Below are 22,387 nucleotides of genomic sequence, written 5' to 3' on the forward strand. Positions count from 1 at the left end.
CATGCCTTCACCCTCTCAATCAATACCCTCCCATATAATTTACCACAAATACTCAACAAACTTATACCTCTGTAATTTGAACACTCACTCTTATCCCCTTTGCCTTTGTACAATGGCACTATGCACGCATTCCGCCAATCCTCAGACACCTCACCATGAGTCATACATACATTAAATAACCTTACCAACCAGTCAACAATACAGTCACCCCCTTTTTTAATAAATTCCACTGCAATACCATCCAAACCCGCTGCCTTGCCGGCTTTCATCTTCCGCAAAGCTTTTACTACCTCTTCTCTGTTTACCAAATCATTTTCCCTAACCCTCTCACTTTACACACCACCTCGACCAAAACACCCTATATCTGCCACTCTATCATCAAACACATTCAACAAACCTTCAAAATACTCACTCCATCTCCTTCTCACATCACCACTACTTGTTATCACCTCCCCATTTGCGCCCTTCACTGAAGTTCCCATTTGCTCCCTTGTCTTACGCACCTTATTTACCTCCTTCCAGAACATCTTTTTATTCTCCCTAAAATTTAATGATACTCTCTCACCCCAACTCTCATTTGCCCTTTTTTTCACCTCTTGCACCTTTCTCTTGACCTCCTGTCTCTTTCTTTTATACGTCTCCCACTCAATTGCATTTTTTCCCTGCAAAAATCGTCCAAATGCCTCTCTCTTCTCTTTCACTAATACTCTTACTTCTTCATCCCACCACTCACTACCCTTTCTAATCAACCCACCTCCCACTCTTCTCATGCCACAAGCATCTTTTGCGCAATCCATCACTGATTCCCTAAATACATCCCATTCCTCCCCCACTCCCCTTACTTCCATTGTTCTCACCTTTTTCCATTCTGTACTCAGTCTCTCCTGGTACTTCCTCACACAAGTCTCCTTCCCAAGCTCACTTACTCTCACCACCCTCTTCACCCCAACATTCACTCTTCTTTTCTGAAAACCCATACAAATCTTCACCTTAGCCTCCACAAGATAATGATGAGACATCCCTCCAGTTGCACCTCTCAGCACATTAACATCCAAAAGTCTCTCTTTCGCGTGCCTGTCAATTAACACGTAATCCAATAACGCTCTCTGGCCATTTTTTTTTTTTTATACTTTGTCGCTGTCTCCCGCGTTTGCGAGGTAGCGCAAGGAAACAGACGAAAGAAATGGCCCAACCCCCCCCCATACACATGTATATACATACGTCCACACACGCAAATATACATACCTACACAGCTTTCCATGGTTTACCCCAGACGCTTCACATGCCTTGATTCAATCCACTGACAGCACGTCAGCCCCGGTATACCACATCGCTCCAATTCACTCTATTCCTTGCCCTCCTTTCACCCTCCTGCATGTTCAGGCCCCGATCACACAAAATCTTTTTCACTCCATCTTTCCACCTCCAATTTGGTCTCCCTCGTCTCCTTGTTCCCTCCACCTCCGACACATATATCCTCTTGGTCAATCTTTCCTCACTCATCCTCTCCATGTGCCCAAACCACTTCAAAACACCCTCTTCTGCTCTCTCAACCACGCTCTTTTTATTTCCACACATCTCTCTTACCCTTACGTTACTCACTCGATCAAACCACCTCACACCACACATTGTCCTCAAACATCTCATTTCCAGCACATCCATCCTCCTGCGCACAACTCTATCCATAGCCCACGTCTCGCAACCATACAACATTGTGAAAAAGAGCAAGGTATTAGGTACAGTAGGGTTGAGGGTCAAGTCAAGTCAAGAATGGTGGTTCCAACAATGTTGTATGGTTGCGAGGCGTGGGCTATGGATAGAGTTGTGCGGAGGAGGGTGGATGTGCTGGAAATGAGATGTTTTAGGACAATAAGTGGTGTGAGGTGGTTTGATCGAATAAGCAATGTAAGGGTAAGAGAGATGTATGGAAATAAAAAGAGTGTGGTTGAGAGAGCAGAAGAGGGTGTTTTGAAATGGTTTGGTCACATGAAGAGAATGAGTGAGGAAAGATTGACCAAGAGGATATATGTGTCAGAGGTGGAGGGAACGAGGAGAAGTGGGAGACCAAATTGGAGGTGGAAAGATGGAGTGAAAAAGATTTTGAGTGATCGGGGCCTGAACATGCAGGAGGGTGAAAGGCGTGCAAGGAATAGAGTGAATTGGATCGATGTGGTATACCGGGGTCGATGTGCTGTCAATGGATTGAACCAGGGCATGTGAAGCATCTGGGGTAAACCATGGAAAGTGTGTGGGGCCTGGATGTGGCAGGGGAGCCGTGGTTTCGGTACATTATTACATGACAGCTAGAGACTGAGTGTGAACGAATGTGGTCTTTGTTGTCTTTTCCTAGCGCTACCTCGCACACATGAGGGGGGAGGGGGTTGTTATTCCATTTGTGGTGAGGTGGCGATGGGAATGAATAAAGGCAGACAGTGTGAATTGTGTGTATGTGTATATATGTATATGTCTGTGTGTGTATATATATGTGTACATTGAGATGTATAGGTATGTATATTTGCGTGTGTGGACGTGTATGTATATACATTTTGTATGGGGGTGGGTTGGGCCATTTCTTTCGTCTGTTTCCTTGCGCTACCTCGCAAACGCGGGAGACAGCGAGAAAGCAAAATAATAAAAAATAATATATATATATATATATATATATATATATATATATATATATATATTTTTTTTTCTTAATTTTCCAAAAGAGGGAACAGAGAAGAGGGCCAGGTGAGGATATTTCCTCAAACGCCAAGTCCTCTGTTCTTAACGCTACCTTGCTATTGCGGGAAATGGCGAATAATATGAAAAAAAAAATATATATATATATATATATATATTGTTGGAACCACTATTCCTTCAAACATACCCATTTTTGCTTTCCGAGATAATGTTCTCGACTTCCACACATTCTTCAAGGCTCCCAGAATTTTCGCCCCCTCCCCCGCCCTATGATCCACTTCTGCTTCCATGGTTACATCCGCTGCCAGATCCACTCCCAGATATCTAAAACAATTCACTTCCTCCAGTTTTTCTCCATTCAAACTCACCTCCCAATTGACTTGACCCTCAACCCTACTGTACCTAATAACCTTGCTCTTATTCGCATTTACTCTTAACTTTCTTCTTTCACACACTTTACCATACTCAGTCACCAGCTTCTGCAGTTTCTCACATGAATCAGCCGCCAGCGCTGTATCATCAGCGAATAACAACTGACTCACTTCACAAGCTCTCTCATCCCCAACAGACTTCATACTTGCCCCTCTTTCCAAAACTCTTGCATTCACCTCCCTAACAACCCCATCCATAAACAAATTAAACAACCATGGAGACATTACACACCCCTACCGCAAACCTACATTCACTGAGAAACAATCACTTTCCTCTCTTCCTACACATACACATGCGTGGGAAGTATTCTTTCTCCCCTATCCCCAGGGATAGGATAGGGGAGAAATATATATAAATAAATATATATATATATATATATATATATATATATATATATATATATATATATATATATATATATATATATATATATATATATTCTTTCTTTCTTTCATACTATTCGCCATTTCCCGCATCAGCGAGATAGTGTTTAGAACAGAGGACGGGCCTCTGAGGAAACATCCTCATCCAGCCCCCTTCTCTGTTCCTTCCTTTGGAAAAAAAAAAAAAGAGGGGAGGATTTCCAGCCCCCCGCTCCCTTCCCTTTTAGTCGCCTTCTACGACACGCAGGGAATACGTGGGAAGTATATAGACATACACACATATATATATATATATATATATATATATATATATATATATATATATATATATATATATATATATATATATATATATATTATTCTTTTTCTTTTTTTTCTTTTTTACCGCTGCCTCGCGTTTGCGAGGTAGCGCAAGGAAACAGATGAAAGAAATGGCCCACCCACCCCCATACACATGTATATACATACGTCCACACACGCAAATATACATACCTACACAGCTTTCCATGGTTTACCCCAGAAGCTTCACATGCCCTGATTCAACCCACTGACAGCACGTCAACCCCGGTATACCACATCGATCCAATTCACTCTATTCCTTGCCCTCCTTTCACCCTCCTGCATGTTCAGGCCCCGATCACACAAAATCTTTTTCACTCCATCTTTCCACCTCCAATTTGGTCTCCCACTTCTCCTCGTTCCCTCCACCTCCGACACATATATCCTCTTGGTCAATCTTTCCTCACTCATTCTCTCCATGTGCCCAAACCATTTCAAAACACCCTCTTCTGCTCTCTCAACCACGCTCTTTTTATTTCCACACATCTCTCTTACCCTTACCGTTACTTACTCGATCAAACCACCTCACACCACACATTGTCCTCAAACATCTCATTTCCAGCACATCCACCCTCCTCCGCACAACTCTATCCATAGCCCACGCCTCGCAACCATACAACATTGTTGGAACCACTATTCCTTCAAACATACCCATTTTTGCTTTCCGAGATAATGTTCTCGACTTCCACACATTCTTCAAGGCTCCCAGAATATTCATCCCCTCCCCCACCCTATGATCCACTTCCGCTTCCATGGTTCCATCCGCTGCCAGATCCACTCCCGAATATCTAAAACACTTTACTTCCTCCAGTTTTTCTCCATTCAAACTTACCTCCCAATTGACTTGACCCTCAACCCTACTGTACCTAATAACCTTGCTCTTATTCACATTTACTCTTAACTTTCTTCTTTCAAACACTTTACAAAACTCAGTCACCAGCTTCTGCAGTTTCTCACATGAATCAGCCACCAGCGCTGTATCATCAGCGAACAACAACTGACTCACTTCCCAAGCTCTCTCATCCCCAACAGACTTCATACTTGCCCCTCTTTCCAAAACTCTTGCATTTACCTCCCTAACAACCCCATCCAAAAACAAATTAAACAACCATGGAGACATCACACACCCCTGCTGCAAACCTACATTCACTGAGAACCAGTCACTTTCCTCTCTTCCTACACGTACACATGCCTTACATCCTCGATAAAAACTTTTCACTGCTTCTAACAACTTGCCTCCTACACCATATATTCTTAATACCTTCCACAGAGCATCTCTATCAACTCTATCATATGCCTTCTCCAGATCCATAAATGCTACATACAAATCCATTTGCTTTTCTAAGTATTTCTCACACACATTCTTCAAAGCAAACACCTGATCCACACATCCTCTACCACTTCTGAAACAACACTGCTCTTCCCCAATCTGATGCTCTGTACATGCCTTCACCCTCTCAATCAATACCCTCCCATATAATTTACCAGGAATACTCAACAAACTTATACCTCTGTAATTTGAGCACTCACTCTTATCCCCTTTGCCTTTGTACAATGGCACTATGCACGCATTCCGCCAATCCTCAGGCACCTCACCATGAGTCATACATACATTAAATAACCTTACCAACCAGTCAATAATACAGTCACCCCCTTTTCTAATAAATTCCACTGCAATACCATTAAACCTGCTGCCTTGCCGGCTTTCATCTTCCGCAAAGCTTTTACTACCTCTTATATATATATATATATATATATATATATATATATATATATATATATATATATATATATATATATATATATATAAATATATTTTTTTTTTTTGCTTTGTCGCTGTCTCCCGCGTTTGCGAGGTAGCGCAAGGAAACAGACGAAAGAAATGGCCCAACCCACCCCTATACACATGTATATACATAAGTCCACACACGCAAATATACATACCTAAACAGCTTTTCATGGTTTACCCCAGACGCTTCACATGCCCTGATTCAATCCACTGACAGCACGTCAACCCCGGTATACCACATCGATCCAATTCACTCTATTCCTTGCCCGCCTTTCACCCTCCTGCATGTTCAGGCCCCGATCACACAAAATCTTTTTCACTCCATCTTTCCACCTCCAATTTGGTCTCCCACTTCTCCTCGTTCCCTCCACCTTCGACACATATATCCTCTTGGTCAATCTTTCCTCACTCATTCTCTCCATGTGCCCAAACCATTTCAAAACACCCTCTTCTGCTCTCTCAACAACACTCTTTTTATTTCCACACATCTCTCTTACCCTTACATTGCTTACTCGATCAAACCACCTCACACCACATATTGTCCTAAAACATCTTATTTCCAGCACATCCACCCTCCTGCGCACATCTCTATCCATAGCCCATGCCTCGCAACCTTACAACATTGTTGGAACCACTATTCCTTCAAACATACCCATTTTTGCTTTCCGAGATAATGTTCTCGACTTCCACACGTTCTTCAAGGCTCCCAGAATTTTCACCCCCTCCCCCACCCTATGATTCACTTCCGCTTCCATGGTTCCATCCGCTGCCAGATCCACTCCCAGATATCTAAAACACTTTACTTCCTCCAGTTTTTCTCTATTCAAACTTACCTCCCAATTGACTTGACCCTCAGCCCTACTGTACCTAATAATCTTGCTCTTATTCACATTTACACTTAACTTTCTTCTTTCACACACTTTACAAAACTCAGTCATCAGCTCTGCAGTTTCTCACATGAATCAGCCACCAGCGCTGTATCATCAGCGAACAACAACTGACTCACTTCCCAAGCTCTCTCATCCCAACAGACTGCATACTTGCTCCTCTTTCCAAAACTCTTGCATTCACCTCCCTAACAACCCCATCCATAAACAAATTAAACAACCTTGGAGACATCACACACCCCTGCTGCAAACCTACATTCACTGAGAACCAATCACTTTCCTCTCTTCCTACACGTACACATGCCTTACATCCTCGATAAAAACTTTTCACTGCTTCTAACAACTTGCCTCCCACACCATATATTCTTAGTACCTTCCACAGAGTATCTCTATCAACTCTATCATATTCCTTCTCCAGATCCATAAATGCTAAATACAAATCCATTTGCTTTTCTAAGTATTTCTCACATACATTCTTCAAAGCAAACACCTGATCCACACATCCTCTACCACTTCTGAAACCACACTGCTCTTCCCCAATCTGATGCTCTGTACATGCCTTCACCCTCTCAATCAATACTCTCCCATATAATTTACCAGGAATACTCAACAAACTTATACCTCTGTAATTTGAGCACTCACTCTGATCCCCTTTGCCTTTGTACTATGGCACTATGCAAGCATTCCGCCAATCCTCAGGCACCTCACCATGAATCATACATACATCAAATAACCTTACCAACAAGTCAACAATAAAGTCAACCCCTTTCTTAATAAATTATACTGCAATACCATCCAAACCTGCTGCCTTGCCAGCTTTCATCTTCAGCAAAGCTTTTACTACCTCTTCTCTCTTCAACAAATCATTTTCCCTAATCCTCTCACTTTGCACACCACCTTGACCAAAACATCCTATATCTGGCACTCTATCATCAAACACATTCAACAAACCTTCAAAATACTCACTACATCTCCTTCTCACATCACCACTACTTGTTATCACCTCCCCATTAGCCCCCTTCACTGAAGTTCCCATTTGCTCCCTTCTGTTACGCATTTTATTTACCTCCTTCCAAAACATCTTTTTTTGTAAATTATATTTCACTTTGCTTTGTCGCTGTCTCCCGCGTTTGCGAGGTAGCGCAAGGAAACAGACGAAAGAAATGGCCCAACCCACCCCCATACACAATGTATACACACACACGTCCACACACGCAAATATACATACCTATACATCTCAATGTACACATATATATACATACACAGACACATACATATATACCCATGCACACAATTCACACTGTCTGCCCCCATTCACTCCCATCGCCACCTCGCCACACATGGAATACCTTCCCCCTCCCTCTTCATGTGTGCGAGGTAGCACTAGGAAAAGACAATAAAGGCCCAATTCGTTCACACTCAGTCTCTAGCTGCCACGCAATAATGCCCGAAACCACAGCTCCCTTTCCACATCCAGGCCCCACACAACTTTCCATGGTTTACCCCAGAAGCTTCACATGCCCTGATTCAATCCACTGACAGCACGTCAACCCCGGTATACCACATCGATCCAATTCACTCTATTCCTTGCCCTCCTTTCACCCTCCTGCATGTTCAGGCCCCGATCACACAAAATCTTTTTCACTCCATCTTTCCACCTCCAATTTGGTCTCCCACTTCTCCTCGTTCCCTCCACCTCCGACACATATATCCTCTTGGTCAATCTTTCCTCACTCATTCTCTCCATGTACCCAAACCATTTCAAAACACCCTCTTCTGCTCTCTCAACCATGCTCTTTTTATTTCCACACATCTCTCTTACCCTTACATTACTTACTCGATCAAACCACCTCACACCACACATTGTCCTCAAACATCTCATTTCCAGCATATCCACCCTCCTGCGCACAACTCTATCCATAACCCACGCCTCGCAAACATACAACGTTGTTGGAACCACCATTCCTTCAAACATACCCATTTTTGCTTTCCGAGATAATGTTCTCGACTTCCACACATTCTTCAACGCTCCCAGGATTTTCGCCCACTCCCCCACCCTATGATTCACTTCCGCTTCCATGGTTCCATCCGCTGCCAGATCCACTCCCAGATATCTAAAACACTTTACTTCCTCCAGTTTTTCTCCATTCAAACTTACCTCCCAATTGACTTGACCCTCAACCCTACTGTACCTAATAACCTTGCTCTTATTCACATTTACTCTTAACTTTCTTCTTTCACACACTTTACCAAACTCAGTCACCAGCTTCTGCAGTTTCTCACATGAATCAGCCACCAGCGCTGTATCATCAGCGAACAACAACTGACTCACTTCCCAAGCTCTCTCATCCATAACAGACTTCATACTTGCCCCTCTTTCCAAAACTCTTGCATTTACCTCCCTAACAACCCCATCCATAAACAAATTAAATAACCATGGAGACATCACACACCCCTGCCGCAAACCTACATTCACTGAGAACCAATCACTTTCCTCTCTTCCTACATGTACACATGCCTTACATCCTCGATAAAAACTTTTCACTGCTTCTAACAACTTGCCTCCCACACCATATATTCTTAATACCTTCCACAGAGCATCTCTATCAACTTTATCGTATGCCTTCTCCAGATCCATAAATGCTACATACAAATCTATTTGCTTTTCTAAGTATTTCTCACATACATTCTTCAAAGCAAACACCTGATCCACACATCCTCTACCACTTCTGAAACCACACTGCTCTTCCCCAATCTGATGCTCTGTACATGCCTTCACCTTCTCAATCAATACCCTCCCATATAATTTACCAGCAATACTCAACAAACTTATACCTCTGTAATTTGAGCACTCACTCTTCTCCCCTTTGCCTTTGTACAATGGCACTATGCACGCATTCTGCCAATCCTCAGGCACCTCACCATGAGTCATACATACATTAAATAACCTTACCAACCAGTCAACAATACAGTCACCCCCTTTTTTAATAAATTCCACTGCAATACCATCCAAACCTGCTGCCTTGCCGGCTTTCATCTTCCACAAAGCTTTTACTACCTCTTCTCTGTTTACCAAATCATTTTCCCTAACCCTCTCACTTTGCACACCACCTCGACCAAAACACCCTATATCTGCCACTCTATCATCAAACACATTCAACAAACCTTCAAAATACTCACTCCATCTCCTTCTCACATCACCACTACTTGTTATCACCTCCCCATTTGCGCCCTTCACTGAAGTTCCCATTTGCTCCCTTGTCTTACGCACTTTATTTACCTCCTTCCAGAACATCTTTTTATTCTCCCTAAAATTTAATGATACTCTCTCACCCCAACTCTCATTTGCCCTCTTTTTCACCTCTTGCTTTCACATCTTTTTATTCTTCCTAAAATTTAATGATACTCTCACACCCCAACTGTCATTTGCCCTCTTTTTCACTTCTTGCACCTTTCTCTTGACCTTCTGTCTCTTTCTTTTCTACATCCCCCACTCATTTGCATTTTTTCCCTGCAAAAATCGTCCAAATGCCTCTCTCTTCTCTTTCACTAATAATCTTACGTCTTCATCCCACCATTCACTACCCTTCCTAATCTGCCCACCTCCCACGCTTCTCATACCACAAGCATCTTTTGCGCATGCCATCACTGCTTCCCTAAATACATCCCATTCCTCCCCCACTCCCCTTACCTCTTTTGTTGTCACCTTTTTCCATTCTGTACTCAGTCTCTCCTGTTACTTCCTCACACAAGTCTCCTTCCCAAGCTCACTTACTCTCACCAGTGGTTTTGATGCACGAGACCGGGTTATAGTGATGGGTGATTTGAATGCAAAGGTGAGTAATGTAGCAGTTGAGGGAATAACTGGTATACATGGGGTGTTCAGTGTTGCAAATGGAAATAGTGAAGAGCTTGTAGATTTATGTGCTGAAAAAGGACTGGTGATTGGGAACACCTAGTTTAAAAAGAGAGATATACATAAGTGTACGTATGTAAGAAGGAGAGATGGTCAGAGAGCATTATTGAATTACGTATTAATTGATAGGCGCGCGAAAGAGAGACTTTTGGATGTTAATGTGCTGAGAGGTGCAACTGGAGGGATATCTGATCATTATCTTGTGAGGGCGAAGGTGAAGATTTGTAGAGGTTTTCAGAAAAGAAGAGAGAATGTTGGGGTGAAGAGAGTGGTGAGAGTAAGTGAGCTTGGGAAGGAGACTTGTGTAAGGAAGTAACAGGAGAGAATGAGTACAGAATGGAAAAAGGTGAGAACAAAAGAGGTAAGGGGAGTGGGGGAGGAATGGGATGTATTCAGGGAAGTAGTGATGGCTTGCACAAAAGATGCGTGGGAGGAGGGCAGATTAGGAAGGGTAGTGAATGGTGGGATGAAGAGGGAAGAGTATTAGTGAAAGAGAATAGAGAGGCATTTGGACGATTTTTGCAGGGAAATAATGCAAATGACTGTAGATGTATAAATGAAAGAGGCAGGAGGTCAAGAGTAAGGCAAATGAGGGCAAATGAGACTTGGGGTGAGAGAGTATCATTAAATTTTAGGGAGAATAAAAAGATGTTTTGGAAGGAGGTAAATATAGTGCGTAAGACAAGGGAACAAATGGGAACTTCAGTGAAGGCGGCTAATGGAGAGGTGATAACAAGTAGTGATGTGAGGAGATGGAGTGAGTATTTTGAAGGTTTGTTGAATATGTTTGATGACAGATATAGGGTGGCAGATATAGGGTGTTTTGGTCGAGGTGGTGTGCAAAGTGAGAGGGTTAGGGAAAATGATTTGGTAAACAGGGAAGAGGTAGTAAAAGCTTTGCGGAAGATGAAAGCCGGCAAGGCAGCAGGTTTGGATGGTATTGCAGTGGAATTTATCAAAAAAATGGGGTGATTGTATTATTGACGGGTTGGTAAGGTTATTCAATGTATGTATGATTCATGGTGAGGTGCCTGAGGATTGGCGGAATGCTTGCATAGTGCCATTGTACAAAGGCAAAGGGAACAAAGGTGAGTGCTCAAATTACAGAGGTATAAGTTTGTTGAGTATTCCTGGGAAATTATATGGGAAGGTATTGATTGAGAGGGTGAAGGCATGTATAGAGCATCAGATTGGGGAAGAGCAGTGTGGTTTCAGAAGTGGTAGAGGATGTGTGGATAAGGTGTTTGCTTTGAAGAATGTATGTGAGAAATACTTAGAAAAGCAAATGGATTTGTATGTAGCATTTATGGGTGTGGAGAAGGTATATGATACAGTTGATAGAGATGCTCTATGAAAGGTATTAAGAATATATGGTGTGGGAGGCAAGTTGTTAGAAGCAGTGAAAAGTTTTTATCGAGGATGTAAGGCATGTGTACATGTAGGAAGAGAGGAAAGTGATTGGTTCTCAGTGAATGTAGGTTTGCGGCAGGGGTGTGTGATGTCTTCATGGTTGTTTAATTTGTTTATGGATGGGGTTGTTAGGGAGGTGAATGCAAGAGTTTTGGAAAGAGGGGCAAGTATGCAGTCTGTTGTGGATGAGAGAGCTTGGGAAGTGAGTCAGTTGTTGTTCGCTGATGATACAGCGCTGGTGGCTGATTCGGGTGAAAACTGCAGAAGCTGGTGACTGAGTTTGGTAAAGTGTGTGAAAGAAGAAAGCTGAGAGTAAATGTGAATAAGAGCAAGGTTATTAGGTACAGTAGGGTTGAGGGTCAAGTCAATTGGGAGGTAAGTCTGAATGGAGAAAAACTGGAGGAAGTGAAGTGTTTTAGATACCTGGGAGTGGATTTGGCAGTGGATGGAACCATGGAAGCGGAAGTGAATCATAGGGTGGGGGAGGGAGCGAAAATCCTGGGAGCGTTGAAGAATGTGTGGAAGTCGAGAAGATTATCTCCGAAAGCAAAAATGGGTATGTTTGAAGGAATAGTGGTTCCAACAATGTTGTATGGTTGCGAGGCATGGGCTATAGATAGAGTTGTGTGCAGGATGGTGGATGTGCTGGAAATGAGATGTTTGAGGACAATATGTGGTGGGAGGTGGTTTGATCGAGTAAGTAATGTAAGGGTAAGAGATGTGTGGTAATAAAAAGAGTGTGGTTGAGAGAGCAGAAGAGGGGGTTTTGAAATGGTTTGGTCACATGGAGAGAATGAGTGAGGAAAGATTGACAAAGAGGATATATGTGTCAGAGGTGGAGGGAACGAGGAGAAGTGGAGGACCAAATTGGAGGTGGAAAGATGGAGTGAAAAAGATTTTGAGTGATCGGGGCCTGAACATGCAGGAGGGTGAAAGGCGTGCAAGGAATAGAGTGAACTGGAACGATGTGGTATACCGAGGTCGACGTGCTGTCAATGGATTGAACCAGGGCATGTGAAGCGTCTGGGGTAAACATGCCTTACATCCTCAATAAAAACTTTTCACTGCTTCTAACAACTTGCCTCCCACACCATATATTCTTAATATCTTTCACAGAGCATCTCTATTAACTCTATAATATGCCTTCTCCAGATCCATAAATGCTACATACAAATCCATTTGTTTTTCTAAGTATATTTCTCACATACATTCTTCAAAGCAAACACCTGATCCACACATCCTCTACCACTTCTGAAACCACACTGCTCTTCTCCAATCTGATGCTCTGTACATGTCTTCACCGTCTCAATCAATACCCTCCCATATAATTTACCAGGAATACTCAACAAACTTATACCTCTGTAATTGCAGCACTCACCTTTGTCCCCTTTTCCTTTGTACAATGGCACTATGCATGCATTCCGTCAATCCTCAGGCACCTCACCATGAGTCATACATACATTAAATATCCTTACCAACCAGTCAACAACAGAATCATCCCCCCCCCCCCTTTTTTTTTTTAATAAATTCCACTGCAGTACCATCCAAACCCGCTCCCTTGCCGGCTCTCATCTTCCGCAAAGCTTTTACTACCTCTTCTCTGTTTATCAAATCATTCTCCCTAACCCTCTCACTTTGCACTCCACCTCGACCAAAACACCCTATATCTGCCACTCTATCATCTAACACATTCAAAAAACCTTCAAAATACTCACTCCATCTCCTTCTCACATCACCACTACTTGTTATCACCTCCCCATTAGCCCCCTTCACCGATGTTCCCATTTGTTCTCTTGTCTTACGCACTTTATTTACCTCCTTCCAAAACATCTTTTTCTCCTCCCTAAAGTTTAATAATACTCTCTCACCCCAACTCTCATTTGCCCTCCCGCGTTAATGAGGTAGCGCAAGGAAACAAACGAAAGAATGGCCCCACACACACACACACACACACACACACACACACACACACATATATATATATATATATATATATATATATATATATATATATATATATATATATATATATATATATATATATATATATATATATATCCCTGGGGATAGGGGAGAAAGAATACTTCTCACGTAATCCCTGCGTGTCGTAAAAGGCGACTAAAAGGGAAGGGAGCGGGGGGCTGGAAATCCTCCCCTCTCGTTTTTAATTTTCCAAAAGAAGGAACAGAGAAGGGGGCCAGGTGAGGATATTCCCTCAAAGGCTCAGTCCTCTGTTCTTAACGCTACCTTGCTAACGCGGGAAATGGCGAATAGTATGAAAAAAAAAAAAAAGAAATATATATATATATATATATATATATATATATATATATATATATATATATATATATATATATATATATATATATACTACCTCAATGGTCGCTGCTCCATATTATTCTCAGCTGAGCGCGTTTCTCATTCCTTTGCCATTTCCCTACTTTCTGCGCTAACCATTTTAGCCTCTGGATTGGCTTCAGATACAAAACCATCACGACTGTTTATTACTTCATGCGAGCATATGTAAGCAGCTTCCACGGCTTTTCTTACTTGATTGCTCAGTACCTCATGCACTATATTCACCTCTTGCCACTTTGGTAGGTGTCCATTCTGTTTATGTGGACAATAAATGCATTAAATGCCCTATGATGATGCATATCAGCTTTATGGTCACTAATGCTTTTGGCAATACTCTGCTGTTTCCCAGAAGTCTGTGGCCAGACTTGGTAAACATGGTATACTGTATACCACGATAACTTTGTTGATACTTGTTCCGATTCTTGTTTTCAACCCATCTCCTGTCTTCATCCCTGACAATGTTGCAGAGGTTTTCCCCTTCTTCTATAAGTATCTAACCACATCTGTGGCCTCAAAGATAGATGCGTAAAAAGAGACAGGGTTAAACATTGCTACATCACCAAGGAAGATAGGGAAGGTGCTGAAAAAAAAGCTGAAAAAATATCACCAAGTATAGCATGGTATACAACATACTATGTTCTGGATGTCGAGCCACATACTACTGGGAAAGAAGGCAAGGTAGTGCCAAAAGCATCAGGGAACATAAATCTGATATGTCATCACATGACAAGTTGAGTTAGAGTCGTTATGACATAAACTATCCCAAGTTATCTCGCAAACTTTAACCCCTTGCCTTATGCCACGATGTTGGTTCACTTTCCCTCCACTATAGCAGTAATATTACTTTGCTTTTTGTTCCCGAGAGCTGGCTGCTTGTGTGCCCCCACCATTAATTAGACCACGCAATACCCGGCAAGCTGCTGCGTCACATGATTATTGTGAAGCCATCAGCAACTCAAAGGTGGGCTGTTTTGATACCTGTTTCTTACCCTACACATCGAAGCTTTGAAAGTCTCTCCCTTCTCATGTCTTTCCCACTAACTATGGCCTGGCACATTTTCAAAGACAGGTCTTCCACTTTCTTAAAAATGTTTAAATACTTTCCGTTGTCTTTTCTTTTTTCCATTTCATAATTCTATCTATATCTCAATTAAGGACCGGCCTTGATGTGGGCTTTTGTCTATGACTGGAGCCTTCAACATGAAAAAAAAAAAGTGGCAAGAGGCAAATATGATGCATGAGGGACTAACCAAGTAAATAAGAAAATCATTGAAGCTGCCTTATGTGTAGATAAAGTAATAAACGGCTGCAAAGGCTTTGCACGTGGGGCTGGACCTACTGCAAAAATGACATTGACAGAAAGCAGGGGAACACGGCGTAAGAATGAGAAATATGACCGACCAAGAATAAAGATCATGAAGCAGCACAGAAATTACCTAAGCAAGACAACATGGATTTAAGGAAAGGAAGTCATGTGCAAGAAACATCTTAAAGAGTTCTACGAGCGAGTGAACTCAGTTGTAGACAAAAGGTAAGCCATGGTGGAGAGTGAGGGAGCACTCTCCTGTGGGGGATATATACACTTGCATCCTTGTATTCCACTCAGTTTCTCTGAAGAAAGCTTCTGCACAAGCAGAAATGTCAGAGGAACAAAACTCAGAAGCTCTCCCCTGTGTTTACTCACCATTCCAGTTCACATACACACTGGATGTGGAAAGGGAGCTGTGGTTTCGGTGCATTACACATGACAGCTAGAGACTGAGCGTGAACAAATGTGGCTTTTTTTGTCTGTTTTCCTAGTGCTACCTCGCTGAAGTGGTAGGCAGCGATACTGTTTCCTGTTGGGCGGGGTAGCGCCAGGAATGGATTCAAGGCAAGCAAGTATGAATATGTACATGTGTGTATATCTATATGTGTATATGTTGATATGTATATGAATGTGTATGCATATATACAAGCAAGGGCGTTGATGGGTATATATATATATATATATATATATATATATATATATATATATATATATATATATATATATATATATATATATATATGTGTGTGTGTGTGTGTGTGTGTGTGAATGTGTGGAAGTCGAGAACATTATCTCGGAAAGCAAAAATGGGTATGTTTGAGGGAATAGTGGTTCCAACAATGTTGTATGGTTGCGAGGCGTGGGCTATGGATAGAGTTGTGCGCAGGAGGATGGATGTGCTGGAAATGAGATGTTTGAGGACAATGTGTGGTGTGAGGTGGTTTGATCGAGTGAGTAACGTAAGGGTAAGAGAGATGTGTGGAAATAAAAAGAGCGTGGTTGAGAGAGCAGAAGAGGGTGTTTTGAAGTGGTTTGGGCACATGGAGAGGATGAGTGAGGAAAGATTGACCAAGAGGATATATGTGTCGGAGGTGGAGGGAGCAAGAAGAGGGAGACCAAATTGGAGGTGGAAAGATGGAGTGAAAAAGATTTTGTGTGATCGGGGCCTGAACATGCAGGAGGGTGAAAGGAGGGCAAGGAATAGAGTGAATTGGAGCGATGTGGTATACCGGGGTTGACGTGCTGTCAGTGGATTGAATCAAGGCATGTGAAGCGTCTGGGGTAAACCATGGAAAGCTGTGTAGGTATGTATATTTGCGTGTGTGGACGTATGTATATACATGTGTATGGGGGGGGGGGGTTGGGCCATTTCTTTCGTCTGTTTCCTTGCGCTACCTCGCAAACGCGGGAGACAGCGACAAAGTATAAAAAAAAAGAAAAAAAAAAAAAAAATATATATATATATATATATATATATATATATATATATATATATATATATATATATATATATATATATATATTTACATTTATTTATATATTTATTTTGCTTTGTCGCTGTCTCCCGCGTTTGCGAGGTAGCGCAAGGAAACAGACGAAAGAAATGGCCCAACCCACCCCCAATACACATGTATATACATACACGTCCACACACGCAAATATACATACCTATACATCTCAATGTGCACATATATATACACACACAGACATATACATATATACCCATGCACACAATTCACACTGTCTGCCTTTATTCATTCCCATCGCCACCTTGCCACACATGGAATACCATACCCCCCCCCCCCCCATGTGTGCGAGGCAGCGCTAGGAAAAGACAACAAAGGCCCCATTAGTTCACACTCAGTCTCTAGCTGTCATGCAATAATGCCCGAAACCACAGCTCCCTTTCCACAATCAGGCCCCACACAACTTTCCATGGTTTACCCCAGACGCTTCACATGCCCTGATTCAATCCACTGACAGCACGTCAACCCCGGTATACCACATCGATCCAATTCACTCTATTCCTTGCACGCCTTTCACCCTCCTGCATGTTCAGGCCCCGATCACACAAAATCTTTTTCACTCCATCTTTCCACCTCCAATTTGGTCTCCCACTTCTCCTCGTTCCCTCCACCTCCGACACATATATCCTCTTAGTCAATCTTTCCTCACTCATTCTCTCCATGTGCCCAAACCATTTCAAAACACCCTCTTCTGCTCTCTCAACCACGCTCCTTTTATTTCCACACATCTCTCTTACCCTTACATTACTTAATCGATCAAACCACGTCACACCACACATTGTCCTCAAACATCTCATTTCCAGCACATCCACCCTCCTCCGCACAACTCTATCCATAGCCCACGCCTCGCAACCATACAACATTGTTGGAACCACTATTCCTTCAAACATACCCATTTTTGCTTTCCGAGATAATGTTCTCGACTTCCACACATTCTTCAACGCTCCCAGGATTTTCGCCCCTTCCCCCACCCTATGATTCACTTCCGCTTCCATGGTTCCATCCGCTGCCAGATCCACTCCCAGATATCTAAAACACTTTACTTCCTCCAGTTTTTCTCCATTCAAACTTACCTCCCAGTTGACTTGACCCTCAACCCTACTGTACCTAATAACCTTGCTCTTATTCACATTTACTCTTAACTTTCTTCTTCCACACACTTTACCAAACTCAGTCACCAGCTTCTGCAGTTTCTCACATGAATCAGCCACCAGCGCTGTATCATCAGCGAACAACAACTGACTCACTTCCCAAGCTCTCTCATCCACAACAGACTTCATACTTGCCCCTCTTTCCAAAACTCTTGCATTCACCTCCCTAACAACCCCATCCATAAACAAATTAAACAACCATGGAGATATCACACACCCCTGCCGCAAACCTACATTCACTGAGAACCAATCACTTTCCTCTCTTCCTACACGTACACATGCCTTACATCCTCGATAAAAACTTTTCACTGCTTCTAACAACTTGCCTCCAACACCATATATTCTTAATACCTTCCACAGAGCATCTCTATCAACTCTATTATATGCCTTCTCCAGATCCATAAATGCTACATACAAATCCATTTGCTTTTCTAAGTATTTCTCAAACATCCACACATCCTCTACCACTTCTGAAACCACACTGCTCTTCCCCAATCTGATGCTCTGTACATGCCTTCACCCACTCAATCAATACCCTCCCATATAATTTACCAGGAATACTCAACAAACTTATACCTCTGTAATTTGAACACTCACTCTTATCCCCTTTGCCTTTGTACAATGGCACTATGCACGCATTTCGCCAATCCTCAGGCACCTCACCATGAGCCATACATACATTAAATAACCTTACCAACCAGTCAACAATACAGTCACCCCCTTTCTTAATAAATTCCACTGCAATACCATCCAAACCTGCTGCCTTGCCGGCTTTCATCTTCCGCAAAGCTTTTACTACCTCTTCTCTGTTTACCAAATCATTTTCCCTAACCCTCTCACTTTGCACACCACCTCGACCAAAACACCCTATATCTGCCACTCTATCATCAAACACATTCAACAAACCTTCAAAATACTCACTCCATCTACTTCTCACATCACCACTACTTGTTATCACCTCCCCATTAGCGCCCTTCACTGAAGTTCCCATTTGCTCCCTTGTCTTACGCACTTTATTCACCTCCTTCCAGAACATCTTTTTATTCTCCCTAAAATTTAATGATACTCTCTCACCCCAACTCTCATTTGCCCTCTTTTTCACCTCTTGCACCTTTCTCTTGACCTCCTGTCAAGTAAGGGGAGTGGGGGAGGAATGGGATGTATTTAGGGAATCAGTGATGGAGTGCGCAAAAGATGCTTGTGGCATGAGAAGCGTGGGAGGTGGGTTGACTAGAAAGGGTAGTGAGTGGTGGAATGAAGAAGTAAGATTATTAGTGAAAGAGTAGAGAGAGGCATTTGGACGATTTTTGCAGGGAAAAAATGCAATTGAATGGGGGAAATTATCATTGTGAACATCAGAGAAATGTAATTTTTTAAACAAATTTTGTATTAAGTTTTATGCAGTCCTATGTACTTAGAGTATTTGTAAAACAATTGGAAAGTTGTTAACTGTGACTTGGAAGACATTGATGCACCCTGCCAAAGTTTTATAATTGGATTACTAGGGACAACTGTTATACCCAAAATGTTAAGGCAGCTCTCAACATGGCAGCCACAGACAAGGCATCAAGTTTTTGTTGATCAGTTTCCATATATATATATATATATATATATATATATATATATATATATATATATATATATATATATATATATATATATATATATATATATATATATATATATATGTGTGTGTGTGTATATGTATATATATATATATATATATATATATATATCCCTGGGGATAGGGGAGAAAGAATACTTCCCACGTATTCCCTGCGTGTCGTAGAAGGCGACTAAAAGGGGAGGGAGCGGGTGGCTGGAAATCCTCCCCTCTCGTCTTTTTTTTTTAATTTTTCCAAAGAAGGGACAGAGAAGGGGGCCAGGTGAGGATATTCCCTCAAAGGCCCAGTCCTCTGTTCTTAACGCTACCTCGCTAATGCGGGAAATGGCGAATAGTATGAAAGAAAGATATATATATATATATATATATATATATATATATATATATATATATATATATATATATATATATATATATATATATATATATATGTGTGTGTGTGTGTGTGTGTGTGTGTGTGTGTGTGTGTGTAATGAGAGGATGGGTCGTTCTTCGTCTGTTTCCTGGCGCCACCTCGCTGATGCTGGAAACGGCGATCAAGTATTATTAAAAAAAATATATAGATGTATATATATTGGAAAGGATCACAATTGAGTGCGTGATCAAGTATATACATTTCTCTGAGTCCCTGAGGAAATGAAACAAGATAAGTTCCTAAGTACACTTTTGTGTAATAATCACATTATCAGGGGAGACACAAGAAAGAAATATGACAGTCAGCTGATGTACAACGATGTGACGTAGCTAGAGCGCCATTTGGTAAACAAGTTACTATCCGAATGGAGGCCGGGTGCGTTAAAATCTGGCATCAAGCGTATCATACGCTTATTATGTGGACAAGGGAAATTGTTTACAGATTTTATCAACAATAAATTTATCCAATTTGTATCGACCTTCACTAATATTAATGTTACAATTCTTTGTGTACTTAATAATATAAGATTCAATGATATTTCTCGTGGTACTGGAGTTAATTACAGATGGCATTACTCCAGTTAATACAATGATCATATTCTTTTACGTCATTAAACAAGGCATTTGATTCTTGTCCTATCCTTATCGTATATTTATGTTGGTTAAGACTAACAGAAAGATCCTTACAGTCTGCCCAACATAAAACTCATCACAGTTTCTACATGGTACTCTATCGATGCATCCTGCATAACTTTCTGGTGAGTTCCTGATTAATTCTTTACAGTACTGTTATTGCTGAAGGCAACATTTACATTTAAAGGATTTAAGCAACATGGGAAGCAAAATTATCAAAAGGGAGTACTAAAACGTTCTTGGTGTCAAAGGGAGGTTTGGGTTCAACTCTATAAAATAATTTCTTTGCCAGCTTAAGGGATTTATCAATGAGAGATCTTGGATACTTTAATCTGGATCCAATAGAATATATCTTCTCAGACTCATCGTCAATAAATCCTGGACTGCATATACGTAATGCCCTAAGGAACAGACTGGAATAATGATAATTTACCAGGAAGCTAAGTGTAAATGGCAAAAGGTGAGAGCAAATGATGAAAGGGGAGTGGGTGAGGAATGGGATGTATTTAGGGAAGCAGTGAGGCCTTTGTGCAAAAGATGCATGCGACATGAGAAAGGTGGGAGGTGGGTAGATTAGAAAGGGTAGTGAGTGGTGAGATGAAGTACAGTTGTTAGCGAAAGAAAAGAGAGGCGTTTGGATGACACTTACAAGGAATGAGTGCAAATGACTGGGAGATATATAAAAGAAAGCGGAAGGAGGTCATGAGGAAAGTGCAAGGGCTGAAAAAGAGGGCAAATGAGAGTTGGGGTTAAAGAGTATCATTAAACTTTAGGGAGAATAAAAAGATGTTTTGGAAGGAGGTAAATATTGTGTGTAAGACAAGAGAACAAATGGGAATATCGTTGAAGGGGACAAGGGGGAGGGGAGAGGCGATAACAGGTAATGACGAAATGAGATGGAGTGAGTATTTTGAAGGTTTGTTGAATGTGTTTGATGATAGAGTGGCAGATGTTGGGTGTTTTGGTCGGGGTAGTGTGCGAAGTGAGAGGGTCAGAGAGAATGGTTTAGTAAAGAGAAAAGAGGTAGTGAAAACTTTGCAGAAGATGAAATCCGGCAAGGCAGCGGGTTTGGATGGTATTGCAGTGGAATTTATATAAAAAAAAGGGGTGACGGTGTTCTCAATTAGTTGGTAAGGATATTCAGTACATGTATGGATCATGGTGAAGTGCTTGAGGATTGGCGCAATGTCTGCATTGTGCCACTGCACAAAGGCAAAGGGGATAAAGGTGAATGTTCACACTACAGAGGCACATGTTTGTAGAGTATTCCTGGGAAATTAAATGGGAGGGTATTGATTGAGAGGGTGAAGGCGTGTACAGAGCATCAGATTGGGGAAGAGCAGTGTGGTTTCAGAAGTGGTAGAGGATGTGTGGATCAGGTGTTTGCTTTAAGGCATGCATGTGAGAAATACTTAGAAAAAGATGGATTTGTATGTAGCATTTACGGATCTGGAGAAGGCATATGAAGGAGTTGATAGAGATGCTTTGTGGAAGTTTTTAAAAGTATATGGTGTGGGAGGTAAGTTGGTAG

General features: G+C 41.7%; 1 protein-coding gene across 2 annotated transcripts in view; it reads right to left on the reverse strand.

The window, feature by feature from the left end:
* The window catches only part of LOC139764699 (epidermal retinol dehydrogenase 2-like), a 111,457-nt gene that overhangs the window by 65,344 nt on the left and 23,726 nt on the right, over positions 1–22,387 (reverse strand). The gene's annotated exons all lie outside the window — the stretch shown is intronic.

Source organism: Panulirus ornatus, chromosome 50 (assembly GCF_036320965.1).
Source record: "Panulirus ornatus isolate Po-2019 chromosome 50, ASM3632096v1, whole genome shotgun sequence".
NCBI classification, from domain to species: Eukaryota; Metazoa; Arthropoda; class Malacostraca; order Decapoda; family Palinuridae; genus Panulirus; species Panulirus ornatus.